We start from the raw sequence: 21,130 nt of genomic DNA, 5'->3' as shown, positions 1-21,130 counted from the left end.
AGGTCACCTTCCCCGAGTCTCAGCTTTCTCATCTGACCCTTCCTTGCAAGGTGCAGGCCCTTGAGAGCCTGTGCTCTGAGCCACGTGTCCACACCACCTTCTCTCAGCATAGCCGCAATCTCACACCTGCTGGCATCGACCAGGACAGTGGAGCAAACATCTTCACGTCACGAAGCTGCCTGCCTGCCACACAGGACAGTGAGGCACCCTTCCTCACTGGTTCTCGCCACCCTTCCCAGGCAAAGCAGGGCAGAAACAACAAGTTCTTCCTCTCTGCCCTCCTGTTTCTGGCTCCATCCCGATCAGCCCTCTCTGGTAGTGCTCTTTCTTCAGATAAGACCGGTACCATGGTTCAGATGTCAGTTTTCCTATTTACAATCTCACTGCAGCCCTGCCTGGAGATCACAGCAAAGTCACCTGGGAGCGTAGGACATTTACAGACAAGCTCTGAGTTACCTCTGTAAATGACTAATTTCATCCGTTATGCATGAGGTTTACCGGTTTAATATTCAGAGAGAGGGTCTGATAGCACAAGGAAGGACTGGATCTTGCCTCTGTCAGTTCCCATCTGAGTGATGCTGAGCAAGTCACTTAGCATGTGGAGCCTCAGTGCACTCGGGTGTAAAACGGGCATAACCTGCACACCTTGAAGGACCGCTCTGAGGACACAATAAAATCACTAATGTGAATTGGCAAAAGCCATCATAGCTTGTGGCAAGTGGCAACACGTGCTCAATAAATTTTAGTCTCTTTCCCCAAGTTCTTCCCAGCATCTAAAGTCACTGCTGAATGCTTATAACATCTCAGAATTTTCGTGGACAGTCTTTAAAAGAACTGTTCATTTTCTCCCTTGTCTTCCTTCATGTACATGAGGTTTTGGGGGGTGGAGGTGGGGAGTGGAATCTGTTATTCAACAGTCTGCTTCAGAGTTAGTTTTGTTTGGGGTATTTTTTTGTCTCACCTTCTTAAGAGGGTAGAAAGAGAAAATAAGTGGGTGAGCGTTAAGGCATAAAAGTCCACGGAAAAAAGGTCCAAACTATCAGAAAAATATCAGACAACCTTTAAGCAATCTCTGACAAATAAAAGAAACTTAGTAAAATTTTAGTAGATCTATATTTTCCCCTAGAGCTACAGAAATCCTCTGCATGTACATTCTTTGACCAAGAAATGCTTTAAAAACCTCCTCATTTTCCTTAGGGGAGCAGTTAAGGCAAAGAGTGACATTTCACACACTCTAAACACTCAAAATCAGGGTTTTTTCCCTTCTCTCTCTTCATTTACCTTTTCAGTCTTTGGGCTATTTTTGTCACCCTGAAGCAACATCCAAAGGCTTATTTCTTTTTTTTAAAAAAAGGTTTTTAATAGCTAACACAAACTAGATACGTCTGTTTTTCTCTAGAATGGGCTTTAAAACTTGAGTTAGCTCCCGCTAAGGGAATAGAGCTTCCTTTGCACACAGCCTATTTTGAAATAAATGAGGCAATTCTGGGTAATAAATTGGCTTTAATTCACTGATACCGAAGGAAGGTGAAAACGAGATTGGGAAATTGCTGTGGTCGTCTTGGACGAACCCGGGAGGACAGGGGACATGTCAACAAACTGGAGACACACAAACACCCTCCCGTGTTCCAAAAGGGGAAACAGGTCATTCTTGCAAACTGAAGTCCAGTGATGGCAAACCAATGAGCATGACACAGACACCTGGTAAGTTTCCGAAGATTCATAATAAGGTATTTTGTGAGTGCTTACAAATGAAAAGGGCCTACATGGGCTTACTGAAAATAAATCACGCCAAACTGACTGTATTTTATCTCAACGGGAAATAAGAAGGGGAAAAGACCCTAGCATTTAGTGAGAACTCTACTATACGTCAGGAATCATAAGTCAGAAGAAAAAGCATAGACATAAATATCTGGACTTGACCCGAAGGATCTGAGAAGGCCTCTCCCAGCTGCCCTGTGTACATGTAGAGGCTGAAGGCAGGACAAGCAGGTGGATTCGTAGCTAGTGAAGGAGAGTTCCAGGACAAAGGGTCCTGGACTTTGAATGGATGACTGACCACAGGGAGAGTCCCAGATCTCTGATGCAGGGCTCTTTCCTGTCCCCTTGGCACTATCCTCTCCAATATAATGGATGATAGTAGCATCTAGACCTAAAAATGTCCCTAAAAGCGTGACTCACATACAACTGTTACCAATGATGACAAAGGAGAAGTAATTCAACTAAACAATCAGAGAAAAGGGGAGAAGAGAACTATGGCACACCTGCAGAACACCCACAGTTACCAGGACCAGGAATTCCAGCTCAGGGGGGAAGGATGTCACAAGGGGGGTAAGGGACCAAAGAAGAGTCCTTAAGGATGGAAAACAAGACAAAGAGTAAATCCTCAACCAGCGAGCCTCTGACGGATGCAGCCAATGGCGTGCATGGACCTCTCTGCAGTTCTCCTTCATGGCAGAGCCATTAAGGATATGCAGTCACCTGGGGGGACATCCTGGCTGAGGAAATTCTGAGAGCAAATGTGCGTGTGAAGGGAATATCTATAAAGAGCATATACATCTGATTATAAAGTGAACTCTTTTTCTGAGGTCAAAAAATCAACCTACCACTGTTTTCACATAAAATCCTCTTCTCACCTAGTTCCCTGACTCTGAGAATGAGCATTAACAACCAGAGACGCACTAGAGCAAGGCCACACTAGAAGTGTGTTAGGTCAGGGCAGGGGTAAGGGGCAGGGAGAGGAACCTCAGAGCCCAGCCATCATCCAAGGGAAAACAGGCACGTCATTTTGGCAAGATACACCACTTTAGGGTCAGGAGTAGCCCAACAGCAAAATGCACACATGATTCCATATAAATCTCCACAAGCTGTGTGCAGAGCATCACGGTTCTCAGCTTTTCGTTATCAAGAACATCTCTTAGAGAGATTCTTTTCACATGCTTACAATTGGAACTCTCTGATCAGCTTTGTTTTAAATCTGCTCATCCAGAGATTATGTCTGTGGGCATATTTTCAATTATACAATAATCTTGGGGGAGAGCCAGACAGAATTACAATGAGGGGTAATTCTGGATGGAGGTCGGGGCAGGGTAGAAACAAAGGGGCATCGGGGACACCACACAAATCCTCACCCTCTAGAGGTTGAGTTTCAAGGTTATTTGTGGAATGTTTGAGGCCATCAGGCTTTATAATTACATTGACTACAAATTCATTTAACTATGTTCTTTTTTTTTTCATTTTTTTTAATGCTTTATTTATTTTTGAGACAGAGAGAGACAGAGCACGAACGGGGCAGGGGCAGAGAGAGAGGGAGACACAGAATCGGAAGCAGGCTCCAGGCTCTGAGCCATCAGCCCAGAGCCCGACGCGGGGCTCAAACTCACGGACCATGAGATCGTGACCTGAGCTGAAGTCGGACGCTTAACCAACTGAGCCACCCAGGCCCCCCCTAACTATGTTCTTAAGCAAAAATAAATACACATGGCCACAGAAGTTCAAAGTTCTTTTTCTTGGGGCTCCTGGGTGACTCAGTTGGTCAAGCATCTGACTCTTGATATCCGCTCAGGTCATGATCTCACAGACATGAGATCAGTCTCTGTGCTGGGCGTGGAGCCTTGGGATTCTCTCTCTCTTCCTCTCTCTCTCTCTCTCTCTCTCTGTGCCTGTTTCTCTCTCTCTCTCAAAATAAATAAACATTTTTTTTAAAAAAGCTCTTTTTCTTATAACCACCTTTAGAGCTTAGCATAGTGCTGGATACTCTATGTACCCAACAAATGCTCCAATATGCCACAAAGAGCTGTCTGATGGCATCCCAGACCACCAATCTGATTCTGCATACCAGGGTCAGACCCAGCCTGATGCTGAAACATAAAGAAAGGCAGTTATGGAGTGCCTGGGTGGCTCAGTCAGTTAAGCATCCAACTCTTGATTTTGGCTCAGGTCATGATTTCACAGTTCATGGGATCAAGCCCCACAGTGGGCTCCACACTGACAGCACAGAGCCTTCTTGGGATTCTCTCTCTCTCTCTCTCTCTCTCCCCCTCCACCCTCATGCGTGTACATGCATGCACTCTCTCTCTCAAAATAAATAAATGAACCTTATGAAAAAAGAAAGTTGTTTCTTTACACTGCATTTTTTCTACATGTTTAAATGAGATAGGACATGAGAAAACACATTGTAAACCAGAAAGTGCTTCAGAAATGAAGAGCCTTACTAGCAAATCGAATTCAACAGCATATAAAAAGAATTATTCACCATGATCAAGTGGGATTCATTCCTGGGATGCAGGGCTGGTTCAACATTCGCAAATCGATCAACGTGATACATCACATTAACAAAAAAAAAGAGAAGAACCATATGATCCTGTCAATCGATGCAGAAAAGGCCTTTGACAAAATCCAGCACCCTTTCTTAATAAAAACCCTTGAGAAAGTCGGGATAGAAGGAACATACTTAAAGATCATAAAAGCCATTTATGAAAAGCCCACAGCTAACATCATCCTCAATGGGGAAAAACTGAGAGCTTTTTCCCTGAGATCAGGAACACGACAGGGATGCCCACTCTCACCGCTGCTGTTTAATATAGTGCTGGAAGTTCTAGCATCAGCAATCAGACAACAAAAGGAAATCAAAGGCATCCAAATTGGCAAAGATGAAGTAAAGCTTTCGCTTTTTGCAGATGACATGATATTATACATGGAAAATCCGATAGACTCCACCAAAAGTCTGCTAGAACTGATACATGAATTCAGCAAAGTTGCCGGATACAAAATCAATGTACAGAAATCAGTTGCATTCTTATACACTAACAATGAAGCAACAGAAAGACAAATAAAGAAACTGATCCCATTCACAATTGCACCAAGAAGCATAAAATACCTAGGAATAAATCTAACTAAAGATGTAAAAGATCTGTATGCTGAAAACTATAGAAAGCTTATGCAGGTAATTGAAGAAGATATAAAGAAATGGAAAGACATTCCCTGCTCATGGATTGGAAGAATAAATATTGTCAAAATGTCAATACTACCCAAAGCTATCTACACATTCAATGCAATCCCAATCAAAATTGCACCAGCATTCTTCTCGAAACTAGAACAAGCAATCCTAAAATTCACATGGAACCACAAAAGGCCCCGAATAGCCAAAGTAATTTTGAAGAAGAAGACCAAAGCAGGAGGCATCACAATCCCAGACTTTAGCCTCTACTACAAAGCTGTCATCATCAAGACAGCATGGTATTGGCATAAAAACAGACACATAGACCAATGGAATCGAATAGAAACCCCAGAACTAGACCCACAAACGTATGGCCAACTCATTTTTGACAAAGCAGGAAAGAACATCCAATGGAAAAAAGACAGTCTCTTTAACAAATGGTGCTGGGAGAACTGGACAGCAACATGCAGAAGGTTGAAACTAGACCACTTTCTCACACCATTCACAAAAACAAACTCAAAATGGATAAAGGACCTGAATGTGAAACAGGAAACCATCAAAACCTTAGAGGAGAAAGCAGGAAAAGACCTCTCTGACCTCAGCCGTAGCAATCTCTTACTCGGCACATCCCCAAAGGCAAGGGAATTAAAAGCAAAAGTGAATTACTGGGACCTTATGAAGATAAAAAGCTTCTGCACAGCAAAGGAAACAACCAACAAAACTAAAAGGCAACCAACGGAATGGGAAAAGATATTTGCAAATGACACATCGGACAAAGGGCTAGTATCCAAAATCTATAAAGAGCTCATCAAACTCCACACCCGAAAAACAAATAACCCAGTGAAGAAATGGGCAGAAAACATGAATAGACACTTCTCTAAAGAAGACATCCGGATGGCCAACAGGCACATGAAAAGATGTTCAACGTCGCTCCTCATCAGGGAAATACAAATCAAAACCACACTCAGATACCACCTCACGCCAGTCAGAGTGGCCAAAATGAAGAAATCAGGAGACTATAGATGCTGGAGAGGATGTGGAGAGACGGGAACCCTCTTGCACTGTTGGTGGGAATGCAAATTGGTGCAGCCGCTCTGGAAAGCAGTGTGGAGGTTCCTCAGAAAATTAAAAATAGACCTACCCTATGACCCAGCAATAGCACTGCTAGGAATTTATCCAAGGGATACAGGAGTACTGATGCATAGGGGCACTTGTACCCCAATGTTTATAGCAGCACTCTCAACAATCGCCAAATTATGGAAAGAGCCTAAATGTCCATCAACTGATGAATGGATAAAGAAATTGTGGTTTATATACACAATGGAATACTACGTGGCAATGAGAAAGAATGAAATATGGCCTTTTGTAGCAACGTGGATGGAACTGGAGAGTGTGATGCTAAGTGAAATAAGCCATACAGAGAAAGACAGATACCATATGGTTTCACTCTTATGTGGATCCTGAGAAACGTAACAGAAACCCATGGGGGAGGGGAAGGGAAAAAAAAAAAAAAGAGGTTAGAGTGGGAGAGAGCCAAAGCATAAGAGACTGTTAAAAACTGAGAACAAACTGAGGGTTGATGGGGGGTGGGAGGGAGGGCAGGGTGGGTGATGGGTATTGAGGAGGGCACCTTTTGGGATGAGCACTGGGTGTTGTATGGAAACCAATTTGACAGTAAATTTCATATATTAAAAAATAAATAAATAAATAAATAAATAAATAAATAAATAAAAAAGAAATGAAGAGCCTTACTAATGCTATTTCTAAGATTGATAGCCCAGTCTTATCCCAATAGTTTATGGATCCAATATAGTTATTGTAACAGCCTACTTACTGCCCACGATATTCAGTCCACACTACCACCTACCCCCAAATTATAAGGCTTTATGATACACATAACAAATGTGATCTAGAAGACAACTCAGAATGCAAGGATTTGAAAATAAACATCAAAACTAGCTTGATGCAATTGACATAACTGGTGTCCATGAACTCATCCAACATTCACTGAGTATCTACAAGGTGCCAGGCACATTCTAAGGATTTAACATATTTTTATGTCATTTAATCCTCACCAAAACCTAATAAGGTAAGGATTATCATCACTGTTTCCAGAATAAGATTGCTGAGGCTTACAGCAGAGAAAGAATTTGTCCAAAGTCAGACAGTTGGCCAGTGCTGGAGCCGAGACCAGAGCCCAGGAAGTCTGGCCTCCCTCTCAGCCTCAACCCTTCCCTATAGGCAACAAACACTGACTTTCTGTATGAGAATTTTGGATAAGTACAGGTCTCTAAGAGCTTGGGATTTAACTCCTAAGGAGTCTACAGGACCTAACTCTCAGATGTAATCCCCCAAAGGATAACTGTTCAATGGTATTTAGTGATTGACTATAAAATATTCCAGAAAAAGTAGATTACTAAAAACTCTAAGACGAAACCTGCACAGCAATAATGTCCAAACTTAACGACCTTGCATGGCTTACAATGCTCTTTATACAAAAGCTTTCCAAGCTGAAAATGTGCTGAAGCCGGTTTGGTCTCAAACAGAGGCTGCTTATTAAAGATTCTCTACAGCGGATGGCATCAAATTTAATCTGACAGCCACACAAAATGTATCCATCACATGCAAAGGAAGGAAACCTCTGGAAAAAGTGACCAGGTCAAGTTGGAGTTAAATTAATATCTATTCTTCTCAAACTATTCCAACAAATAGAAAAGGAAGGAAAACTTTCAAATTTATTCTATGAGGCCAGCATTATTCTGATACCAAAACCAGAAAAGACACTACAAAAAAAGAAGACTACAGGCCAATATCTCTGATGAACCACAGATGCAAAAATCCTCAACAAAATATTAGCAAACCAAATCCAACAATACATTAAAAATATCATTCACCACAATCAGGTGGGATTTATTCCTGGAATGCAAGTATTGCTCAATATTTGCAAATCAATAAATGTGATACATCACATCAATTGAAAAGACGGTAAAAACCATATAATCCTTTCAATAGATACAGAGAATACAGCCAACAAAGTACAACATCCATTCATGATAAAAACCCTCAACAAAGTAGGTTTAGAAGGAATATACCTGAACATAATTAAGGCCTTATATGAACAACCCACAGCTAGTACCATACTTACTGGTGAAAAACTGAAGCTTTTCCCCTAAGATCAGGAACAAGACAAGGATGTCCTGTCTCACCACTTTTATGCAACATAGTACTGGAAGTCCTAGTCACAGTAATCAGACAAGAAAAAGAAATAAAAGGCATCCAAATTGGTAAGGAAGAACTAAAACTTTCACTGTTTGCAGAGCACATGATACAATGTATAGAAAACCCTAAAGACTATGCGAAGAAGAAGAAGAAGAAGAAGAAGAAGAAGAAGAAGAAGAACTAGAACTCATAAATCAATTCAGTAAGGTCATAGGATTCAAAATCAATGTACAGAAATCTCTTGCATTTCTACACACCAATAATGAAGCAACAGAAAGAGAAATTAAAAAAACAATCCCATTTACAATTGCACCAAAAATAATAATAAAATACCTAGGAATAAACTTAACCAAAGATGTGAAAAACCTATACTCTAAAAACTGTAAAACACTGATGAAAGAAGTTGAAGATGACACAAAGTAATAGAAAGACATTCTATGTTCATGGATTGGAAAAACAAAAATTATTGAAATGTCTATACTCACCAAAGAAATCTGTAGATTTAATGCAATCCCTATCAAAATACCAACAGCATTTTTCACAGAGCTATAAAAAATAATTCAAAATTTGTATGGAACCACAAAAGATCCCAAATAGCCAAAGAAATCTTGAAAAAGAACAAAACTGGAGGTATCCCAATTCTGGACTTCAAGTTATATTACAAAGCTGTAGTAATCAAAACAGCATGGTACTAGCACAAAAATAGACACACAGATCAACAGAACAGAATAAAAAACCCAGAAATAAACCTATGATTATATGGCCATTTAGTCTTCGACAAAGGAGATAAGACTATCCAATGAGAAAAAGACAGTCTTGTCAACAAATGGTGTTGAGAAAAATGGACTACTACCTGCAAAAGAATGATAGTGGACCACTTTCTTACACCATACACAAAAATAAACTTAAAATGGATTAAGGGTCCCAATGGGAGACCTGAAACCATAAAAATCCTAGAAGAGAGCACAGGCAGTAATTTCCCTGACATGGGTCATAGCAACATTTTTCTAGATATTTTCTAGATATGTCTCCTGAGACAAGGGAAACAAAAGCAGAAATAGACAAGTAGGACCACATCAAAATAAAAAGCTTCTGCACAGCAAAGGAAACAACCAACAAAACTAAAAGGCAACCTATGGAATTGGAGAAGATATTTGCAAACGACATATCCGATAAAGGGTTAGTATCCTACATACATAAAGAACTAACACAACTCCACACCAAAAAAAAAAAAAAAATCCAATTAAAAATGAGCAGGGGGTGCCAGGGTGACTCAGTCGGTTAAGCGTCATCTCTTGGTTTCAGCCCAGGTCACGACTTCACAGTCTGTGAGTATGAGCCCCACGTCAGGCTCTGCACTGAACATGGAACCTACTTGGGGTTTCTCTTTCCCTCTCTCTCTGCCTCTCCCCATCTTGCTCTCTCTCTCTATTTCAAAAAAATAAACAGTTTTTAAATGAGCAGAAAAGTGAAATAAGTCAGTCAGAGAAAGACAAATATCATATGATTTCACTCATATGTGTAATTTAAGAAACAAAACAGATGAACGTAGGGGAAGGGAAGGAACAAGAAAATAAGAGAAAAACACAGAGGGAAGCAAACCATAAGAAACTCTTAAATACAGAGAACAAACTGAGCATTGCTGGAGGGGAGGTAGGTAGGGGGGATGGGCTAAATGGGTGATGGGCATTAAGGAGGGCACTTGTTGGGATGAATACTGAGTGTTATATAGACGTGATGAGTCACTAAATACTGCTCCTGAAACCAATACTACACTATATGTTAACTAACTTGAATTTAAATTAAATACGTAAATAAATAAATAAGTATGTAAAAAAAAAAAATGGGAAGACATGGACAGACATTTCTCCAAAGACACACAGATGGTCAACAGACACAACAAAAGATGTTCAACATCACTCATCATCAGGGAAATGCAAACCAAAACCAAAATGAGATTCACCTCACTCCTGTCAGAATGGCTAAAATCAAAAACACAAGAAACAATTATTCACAAGGAGAAAAAAGAGCCCTTGTGCACTTGGTGGGAATGCAAACTGGTGCAGCCACTGTGGAAAACAGAATGGAGTTGCCTCAAAAAGTTAAAAATAGAAGTACCCTAGGGGCACCTGGGTGGCTCAGTTAGTTAAGCAACCAACTTTTGACTTCAGCTCAGGTCATGATCTCACAGTTCATGAGATCAAGCCCCACATTGGGTTCTGTGCTGACATGCTGGAGCCTACTGGGATTTTCCCTCTCCCTCTCTCTGCCCCTCTCCCACTCACTCCCTCCGCCCCCAAAATAAATAAATAAACATTCTTACAAAATAGAACTACCCCACAATTCAGTAATCACACTACTGGGTATTTACCCCCAAAATACAAAAACACTAATTCAAAGGGATACATGCACCCCTATGTTCATCACAGCATTATTTACAATAGCCAAATTACAGAAGCAGCTCAAGTGTCCGTTGATAGATGGCTGGATAAAGAAGATAATGGAATATTATTCAGCCATAAAAGAGAATGAAATCTTGCCATTTGCTACATGGATGGAGCTAGAGAGTATAAAGCTAAGTGAAATAAGTGAAACAGAGAAAGACAAATACCATGATTTCACTCAAATGTGGAATTTAAGAAATAAAATGAGTGAGCAAAGAGAAAAAGAGAGAGAGACAGGCAAACCAAGAAATAGACCCTTAACTCTAGAGAACAAACTGATAATTACCAGAGGGAAGGCGGGTGGGGGAATGGGTGAAATAGGTGATGGGGACTAAAGAGTACTTTTATCATAATGAGCACTAAGTGAAGTATCGAATTGTTGAATCACTATATTGTACACCTGAAACCAAACAATACTGTATGTTAACTGTACTGGAATGAAAACCTAATTAAAAAAAAAAAGATCAACAGAAAGAAAATAACAAGGAATAAGGACAAATGGGTCACAAAGAAATGAGAAAAAGTCAAAAATACTAAAGGCCAGAATGAGTTACACCTTCTGTAGATATGCTAAGGACAGTGAAGAGGTTCAGAACAAATCTCCCCAAAATATGCTACTTTAACACATGGATTATTTTGAGCTGAAGGCAATCAAGACCCAACTGAATCAAGAAAAACTTTTACCTCTTCCTTAACTGCCTAAAAGAATTTAGGTAGAGGGTCTGATCCAGGAAGAGAACTATCACCAGAGGCAACCACCAGGAATCAGGGCTAGGTAAGGTAAGCAGGTGTGGTAAGCAGGTGGGAAAGTGAGCAGGGCCTAGCGATCAAATACCTCTCTGGGTCCCATTGTCTCTGCATGGCAACCTGTAGATTGCCTCCCTCCCCTTTGTGGTCCCAGACCCCCACCCCCTTCTCCTTAGCTCAGAATGGCATATAAGCCTAACTGCCTGGTTGCCCATGGGTCTCATATTCTGCTGGGGCCCCCATATGTACACAATTAAATTTGCTTTTCTCCTATTAATCTGCCCTATGTTAATTTGATTATTAGAACAGCCAAAGAACCAAGAAGCACAGAGTAAAAAATCCATGCCACAGAACAGCAAAATATGTGTGTTTCAAACAAACAAAACCTGGGCAAGAAAGTTAAGCAGGTGGAGACAGGCCCCCAAGTTAGGGCACAACGGTAATAGATAAAAGAGAAGACAGGGCAGAATTACATAGCTCAGATGTTCAGCCTTAACCTCTATTAAAGAAAATGATCTTCAGATTGGAAAGGATAGTGGTAGCATAATTTAGGAGGAACTGAAGCCCAAGAGAGGCAAAAAGATGGAAAGAGAACACCTAGCCACTTCAAATGAGTTCATGTCCCCAAATGAGGGCGGATAAATTACGATCCAGTACTAAAGGAACTCACGGACATGATCCCAGAAATATATTCAGTGGGTTTTAAGAAATCATGGCCCTACTAAGTACCAAAGATTGGCAAGTGATCTGGCTTCACGAAGGGAAAAAGTAGAATCTAAGAGCTATTGATTAGTCAGCCAGACACATATCCTGCATACAATTCCAAATGAATGTTCAAACAAACATGTTATGACCAAAACAAATCAGGCAACCTCTGGAGCAAGGAATGGAATGAAGGCAAGTTAACTGCACTTCTGTGAAGCCCACTAAAATGGACAAAGCATGAGAAGTTGGGGAAAAAACTTTATTGACAGTGCATGATCACATGCCACATTCATTTAATATGCCCTTATAAAATGCCCATTTATCACTTGTGCCAGGCACTGCTCTCAACATTTTACAAATATTAATTCATTTCATTCTCATACCAGCCCTATGAGTAGCCTTTTTTTACAGACGAGAAAAAGCGGGCAACCAAGAGGTTAAGTAACTTGCCCAAGCTCACATGGCTGGCGACTGACAGAGCAGAAATTAAAACCAACACAGTGCTCCACGGCCATGGTTTTTACACTAAGTTGCATCTCCATACTATGAGGGATATCTGCCAAATACTGTAAAATTTGGCTGAAATTAATAGCAGACACCAAGATTAATACATTCCTCTCCAGTTCTTGAGAAGCGAAGTATTTTTCCAAGATACTCCACTCAGAAAAAAAGAAGAGTGCAAGAATGAGTTTGGAAGAAAGCAGCTGCTGTCCAACTGTTAATTTGAGAAACATTAACATTTTTAGAAAACAATAATCTAAGAAGGTTTCCCACTGGCTAGCTGATGCCTGCCCAAGTGTTTTGTTCAGTTCATTCATAAAACAAGGCCATTTCAGAAGCAACAAGAAGTACCGTTCCAATTGAAAACTGAGTCAATAACTTGGAATATCAGTTTGAGAAAATGACAAAATGCAAGGGAAAGAAAAAAATTATTAAAGAGAAAATAATATACATACAGGACAACAAGCATGTGGATGACAGGTATCCCTCAAGAAGACAAAACAAATAGGGTACCAAAGATACAAAGAAAACATTAATGAAGTAAACAAAACCTAACAAAAAAAAAAAAAAAAAAAAACCTAACTGTACAAAAAAAGGTATACACAGCACTCAGGGAAAACAGTTGAAATATTATGACCAACACCAAGATATCTTGGTAAAATCACTGAATTCCGAAGAAAAAGAATAAATCCTATGTGAATCTCCGAAAACTCAAGTCACATACACAAAGGGCAAAATTCAAGCTGGCTTCCAAAACAACCCTCAAGGCTGAGTGACACCGCTGATACAGTTTGGGGATAGGGGTGGAGGCACTCAAGAATTTTATAGCCAGCCAAGTTGTCAAACACTATAAAGACAATAAAAAGTCATTGTTCAATATGCGTGGATTTGGATACAACCATGGGCCTTCTTGATAAAAACCTCCAGTTGGTGAAATCCAGACAATCAAGCAATAAATCAAGGTACAGGACACAGGAAGGGTAAGACCCTTCTATGAAAGACTACGGGGATGGTGGGGGGGGAGGGGGTCAGTGGGCCCCAGAGCCTTTTAAATAAAGCACTAGGCTAGACGACTATGAGAAGTATTAATATAGAATAGAATATAAACGTTAAAATGGTGACAGTATAAAGTAATAATAGATCTAATGAAAACTAAACCATTTCTGATATTTGCAAAGCACTTCTGGAATTATCAAAGCCTTTCCCATGTAACCCCTTATTTAATCAACCAGACGATCTTAGAGATAAGAAACTTTCGAGCTCAGAGAAGCAAGCTGCAAACACACCCCTGCAGACTTTCCAACACAAGTCTGTCCATGTTCACTACCTGATATGAATATTTCAATTTCATTTTGCTTACAAACCGTACTTAGTACACTGATATAAAGACATCTGAGGACAGAGACATCACTCCTGAATCTGTACCCAGTTGTTCCTCCTAACCATTCCCAGGCATCTCCCTCACTGTGATTCTTCTTTCTATGTCATCATTATTAGTCTCCTTTGAGCCCCAGTTTCCCTTTCTCATCTCATTTCAGGAACTGATCCCTACATTCAGAACAAAGACTGCTTTTATATACACGATGAACAGGAAGCTTCCCCAACAGAGAAACAGACTCACGCATACCTAGGGCCAAGGAGGCAACATACAAAGAACATGGAAAGAACTGGAAGAATGAGGGAATGCTTTCTTATGTGAAGGAAACATGAGTACTGTCTTCAAATCCTTAAGAGACTGCCATGTGACACAGAGTAAAGCACATGTTGTCTGTTATAAAGGTCAGCACTCTGATCAATGGCCTGACTCTCAAGAACACGGAGAGCCATGTGTCCCCAAAATCACCCAGTCTAACACCACTTCAAGTGCCTGTTATGGCAGATCATCACCTGTAACAATATTTTCTTTATACTTTTGCATAAACTGACTCATTTCTTTTGCTTAAATAAATCTATTTTGAAGAACAATTTTTTGGTACTACTACCGTAAATGGGATATGACGATCACTTGCCATAATTAGAAGATAACTGTACAAATAAAGACCATGAAAAACAGCATTTTTTGTTGTTGGCCAAAGATTCTAGGGACAGAAGCCCGCTTGGCTCCATCTTTATTACAAGGGAAATTAGTTTTAGAGAAAGTTAAAGACACACTAGCAGCAAACAGACTTTCTCCTTGGCAAAAGGAAAACGTTAGACTGTGAGTTAGTGCTATTCCTTGTCAAGTCCTGTGACTCTGAAAATTGTCTCTTGTACCACTGGGTGACACATTCCTCACCTGTACAGGAATGAGTGCATGCAGTAAAAAGTGTTCCTAAATAACTTACAAAGTTATTCTGACTTATATTCACATAAAGCAAACTAGGAGTCCAATATGGAAGCCTGTGTTATAATAAGTAAAGCGAGCAACGATGGAAAAATCACCTTTACAAATGCTAATAATAGTTAATGTTTGTTGAATGTTCTATGGTGTACAAAGCACTTTCTCTTACATTATTACACATAATCTATTTAAAGTAGCGACTATTCTGTCCCCAGAAGAGTTCAACAAAGCATCCCTCAGGACAGATGACAGCTAAGGCACATGCCGACACCAACAGACTCAGACTCTGGGCTGCCCTACCAACCTTGCAATTTGAATTGCTAATTTTTAAAAGAAACGGAATTTTAAATTAAAACTGGAACCTATGGTCAGTTAGAAATCTGAATTGGATTTACCGAAGTAGAAAGCAATTTGATCTTAATTCAACAAGGGTGAAGCACATCCAAAAGAAGTTTGAATGGCAATTATTCTGTGTGTGTTACTACCACAACAGATCATACAAGCAGAATAACGTTCCTGTAGCTTATCAGGGAGAGGAGGGCTGAGGAAAGGTCACTGAAGGTAAGGAAGCATCAAAGTTCTGATTCTGCCATTTAAAGACAGGTAAACTCCAAAAGGGTCAGCCAGACTGCAAAGCTCAAGTGTGCAAATTAAAATTCTCTCCCTACATCCCTTGGCAACCTTTGGGCTGCCCCAGATTTATCCAAATCAGAGAGAATGACACCTCTGTGGTCCTCTTGGGTACCTTAAAGTTAATGGAAATAATCTTGCCAATTGCTTTCCTCCTTCTTTTAGGAGGCACTAAATCCCACTTGTTCTGTAAGGACATCCTTCAGGATATGGGCTCCTGTCTTCACTCAACCAGGCTATGCAAGGTGACCATGCAGGGGAGCCAACTGGTTTACCTACTTTGAGGTACTGCATTTTAGCTACATTGTTTGAAAGATTTGCATAGGAATACATAAACATTTAAACACAAATTCTAGGAAACCCAGAGGGCTTGGGCACAGCTGTTCTGAATTTTAAAGGGAAGAACTGTTCCATTTCTGAAATTCTCAATAACCTCAGCACCCTCCTTTGCTAAAGCTAATCCTGAACTCCCCCTCTCTAGATTCTCAAATTCCCAGTCATCCTTGGAGCCCATGATGGCTGGGCAAGGATGAAAGCCTTCTCTTTTCCCTAAGAGCATTTCCCTTTACCCTTCAAGCTGTCAATGTCACAGATGTTTCACTGAGTGAAATGGTTGGGAGATCCTATGCCCTCTAAAGAGCATGTGGGGAGGGGATGGGCAGAGGATGGCCAGGTCCTGTCTGGCTGGGTCCATCCTGGCCTCTCTGCTTCTCTCAGCTTCTTTTATGTCATAACACCATTTGCTTAAAAATAACATTTCTATGTGGGGCGCTTGCGTGGCTCAGTTGATTAAACTTCTGCCCAGGTCATGATCTCAACGGTTCGTGGGTTCCAGCCTCACATTGGGCTCTGTGCTAACAGCTCAGAGCCTGAAGCGTGTTTCAGATTCTGTGTCTCCCTCTCTCTCTGCTCCTGCCCTCTTCACGCTCTCTCTCTCTCTCTCTCTCTCTCTCAAAAATGAATAAACATTAAAAAAAAATTTTTTAAATAACATTTCTATGTAATATTTTAAAAATGAGATTAGATTTTTGCTGAGGGCTTCTCAGATGACACTGATTGTCATATTTTATTTATGCACCAATGCAATGTTCCCATAGCCTTTTAATTAAATTAGCTCTAGAATTCACCATCTTTCTTTCAGAATTCCATCTGTCTCTCCTTATTAGCCCGGTCTTTAAATCTTTCCCTGGAGAGATTAATTCAGTACACTTTTTTTCCCTCTTTGAGCCAAAAGCTACATGAGTCAAGATGGCAGACATTCTAAAAGATACAAGAACAATTCATCAGGCATTCCGCTTTAATATGATGTGAAAAGCTTAGGAGTTGTAGTGAACAGTAAACTCAACCTGATTGGCCAATGTGATGTGACATGGGCATCAAAATTAAGCATTATCTTGGCTTGCACCGAAAAGGACCTAATGTTCAAGTTAAGGAGGCAGGAGACCTACTGTTCTTTGTTCTACTAGGAACACGTATGGCCTATTCTTTTCCTTTCTGGGCACCACCTTTTAAGAGAAAACAGCAAAGGGGCACCTTGGTGGCTCAGTCGGTTAAGGGGCCAACTCTTGATTTTGGCTCAGGTCATGATCTCATAGTTCATGAGTTCAAGCCCTGCTCTCCGTGTTGACAGCACAGAGCCTGCTTGGCATTCTTTCTCTCTCTCCCTCTTTCTCTCTTCCCCTACCACCACCACCTGCCCACACTTGAGTTCTCTCTCTCTCTCTCTCTCTCTCTCTCTCTCTCTCTCTCTCAAAATCAATAAACATTAAAACAAATTATAAAGAGAAAACAGCCAGGACGGCCACTAGTCTGGATGGCCTTAAGTAGAAGTGAGAACCTTTCCACACCCACAGAGAGTGATAATCCAGTGGAGACAGAGAGCTCTGTAATGTGACTTGGAATGGTGATGGGTGGGGGAGAGATGTGAAGGGAAAGAGGGAGTTTTAGAACTAGTTCAGTAATCTCCCAGAGAGCAAGAAAAGCAGAAAAACTATTGTATCAGTGTCCTATTGCTGCTGTAACAAGTTACTGCAAATTTACTTGCTTCAAGTAATGCAATTTATAAATGGAAGACTTATAAATGTGTTATCTTACCGTTCTGAAGGTTAGAAGTCCAACATAAGAGTCACTGGGCTAAAATCTAGGTGTCAGCATTGTTACTTTCCTTATGGAGGCTCTAGGGAAGAATCTGTTTTCTTAACTTTTCCAGCTTCTAGAAGCTGCCTGAATTTCTTGGTTTATGGCCTCTTCCTCCATCTTCAAAACCAGCAGCTTAGCATCTTCAGATCTCCTTCCTGTCTCTTTCACTTATATTGTGATTACATTGGGCTCCCTTGGAAAGTCTGAAACAGTATCCTGATCTCGAGATCCTTAACTTCATCGCATCAGCAAAGTCTCTTTTGCCATGTAAGGTAACATATTCACAGGTTCCAAGGATTAGTATACAGAGATCTTTGGGGGGCCATTATTCTGCCTGCCTCCCTAGCACCGGGGGAGGGGAAGAAGTAACAAAGCATTTGAACTTAGATCACAAGCACGATGAAGAACTTCAAGGACTGAACGGTAAGTATATGCAGATCTTTAAAATAATAAGCAGGGGCGCCTGGATAGCTCAGTCAGTTGAGCGCCTGACTCTTGATTTCAGCTCAGGTCATGATCTCATGGTTGTGGGATTGAGCCCCGCATCAGGCTGAGCATGGAGCCTGCTTGGGATTGTCTAAATAAATAAATAAATAAATAATTTTTAAAAATAATAATAATAAGCAAAGAGGGAGATGTGGGTTCAAATTCCAGTCTTCCATTTATAAATTGCATAACTTTTGCAAGTTACTTAATGTCTCTGGGCCTCTATTTTCTCATCTGAAAAATGGGGATAAGAATAGTACCCCCTCCATTTTAGGCTGTTGTGATGGTTAAGTGAGAGCATTAGCACTTGGCCTAACACATATAGTAGAGGCACAAAAAAGAGACCTCAGACCTAAAAATTAGGAAACCAAGGCTCACAAAATTCAGTAGCTTAGCTATGCTGCCCAATGTAGTATCTATGATGCTTCCAGTAGCTAATGCTTAAGGTTAAGATCGGTGTTTGGGCCCAATTTAAAGAGACATCTATTAATTCAACAAAAAAAATAAGATTGTGCGCCCAGGTTACAGTGCTAAGTGCCAGTGACTTAAAAAAGCAGTGGCCCCCAAGGAACTGAAGATCTGTTCAAGGATACCAACAAGTAGACAAAATATAAGTAAAAAATAAAAGCATCAATTGTCAGAGGTGCTAAGTGGGTGGTAGAGACAATGTGTGCAAGAGGCCAAGGGCAAGTGATCCACGTCATTAATCTGGACACATACAAAAAGCCTTGCTGGAGGGGACGGGGTTTGGAGGAAAGAGAAGCCCTCGGACAGGAGAGTGGGAAGGTGGGGAGGCTCATCACCAAGTTGCAGGGGCAGCACAGCTGAAGTCAGAATTCACAAGTACAGGGGCTGACAGATTACAGATGTCCGCATCAAGTGACTCACGACAGGGGCTGCGCCAGCCTGCTTGCTGCATTACACAGACATTCCATCCCAGGGCTCTCTCTCCCTTCACTTCCGTCAGTGTTTGCTTCCCATATTTCGGAGCTCTGATATCTGGTACATATATAACTGTCCATTCTTCTTGGTGAATTGAGCCTTTTATCAATATACAATGTCCTTCTCTGTTTCCTATAACAGTTTTTTACTTACAGTCCATTTCGCCTAACATCAGTACAGATACCTCAGCTCTCTTTTGATTACTCTCTTTTGATTTGCATGGAGCGTCTTTTTCCATCTTTCTACTTTCAACCTGTATGTGTCCTTAGAGCTAAAGTAAGTCTCTGTAGACAGCATGCACTTGGATCACGGTTTTTTTATCCATTCTGCCAATCTATGCCTTGCGGTGAGTTTAATCTGTTCACATTGAAAGCGATTACTCATAATGAAAGACTCACTTCTGCCATTTTGCCATTTGTTTTCTGCATGTTTTCTGCAGCTTTTTTGTCCCTCATTTCCTCCTTTATTGCCTTCCTTTGTGTCTAGTTGATTTTTTATAGTGGCACATTTTGATTTCTTTCTCGTTTCCTTTTGTGTGTATTCTGTAGATGCTTTCTTTGTGGCCACCGGGAGGATTATATATAATATCCGAAAGTTATAATAATCTAATTTGAGTCAACACCAGCTAAATGTCAATAGCATACAAAAACTCCACTTCTGCCCAGCTCCACCCACTCTTTTTGTTACTGATGTCACAAATGACATCTTTATACTATTAGCATAGATTTATAATTATTTTTTATTCACTTGCTGTTTAAACTCTGTAGAACCTACCATTCTGAAAGTGACTTTTTCTTAATTGGGCATTCACTTAGTTACTGTAGACCTTTGACTATTTTCCAGAGCTCCTGTGAAGTTATTTCAGCCAGTCTCTAATTGATCGTTTGTGTTTGTCTTTTTAAACATTTCCATGGGAGAACAAGGGCCTGGAGCTTCCTATTCTGTCATCCTGTGGACATCATTCCACTCAGGCATTTTAGGGCCTATAAAGGAGGAGGGGACCTAGTGGTGCTCCCCCATCCCCCATTTCTCTGCTCTGAAAATGCCTACCTGGAACCCCCTAATCACAGGCATAAATTCAGACTGGAGCACTGTGAGGGCAGAATTTATGTTGCCACTAATTTTTCCTGGTTTCCCGTTAATTTCTAAAATCCCATAGTCCTCTAAAGGATTTGTAATTTTATATTGTTTTGGTTTCACTTATTATTTTGTATTTTTAGTTCAATTTTGTTCTCATTTGGCATTGAGGAAGCTTGTACAAGCATACCACCACGATAAAGCAAGTATCACAATAAAGGGAGGCCAGTCAATTTTTGGATTTCCCAGTGCTTACAAAAGTTATATTCACACAGTACTGTAGTCTCTTAAGTGTGCCCTATGCCTAAAACAGCATGTACATACCTTAATTTAAAAGCACTTTATTGCTAAAAAATGCTAAGCATTATCTGAGTTTCCAGCAAGTCGTAATCACTGATCACAAACCTCCATAACGAAATAATGAGCAAGTTGGAAATATTGTAAGAATTACCAAAATGTGATAAAGAGACATGAAGACAGCAAACCCTGTTGGGAAAATGGCACCCACAGACTCACCTACTGCAACGTTGCCACAAACCTTCAATTTATTTCAAAAAAAAAAATGCAATATCTGCAAGCACAATAAAATGAGGTGTGACGAGGGGCACCTGGGTGGCTCAATCGGTTAACCGTCTGACTCTTGATTTTGCCTCAGGTCATGATGTCAGGGTCAGGAGATTGAGCCCCGCGTCAGGCTCTGCACTGAGTGTGGAGCCTGCTTAAGATTCTGTCTCTTTCCCTCTACCCTTCCCCCTGCTCACTTGGTCACGTGTGTTCTCTCAAAAAAAAAAAAAAAAGTATGACTATATTTCCTTTGTTTTGAGACATACTTTTCTGTTTTACTAAATATTGAGTCCTGAATTTGCTTTGCCTTTCTTAACATTTTTATTTTCACTTAATTAATTCTTACTTCACTTATTTAACATTTTTTCTTCCTTTGTTATATTTTACTACTTTTTCACATCATCTGGATGTTTTATT

General features: G+C 40.5%; 1 protein-coding gene across 6 annotated transcripts in view; it reads right to left on the bottom strand.

Moving 5' to 3' along the window:
• The window catches only part of DISC1 (DISC1 scaffold protein), a 361,779-nt gene that overhangs the window by 322,820 nt on the left and 17,829 nt on the right, over positions 1–21,130 (bottom strand). The window lies entirely within an intron of this gene.

Source organism: Neofelis nebulosa, chromosome 13 (genome assembly GCF_028018385.1).
Source record: "Neofelis nebulosa isolate mNeoNeb1 chromosome 13, mNeoNeb1.pri, whole genome shotgun sequence".
Taxonomy (NCBI): domain Eukaryota; kingdom Metazoa; phylum Chordata; class Mammalia; order Carnivora; family Felidae; genus Neofelis; species Neofelis nebulosa.
Note: the sequence above shows the minus strand (reverse complement) of the source record. Positions and strands in the feature narration are given on the sequence as shown.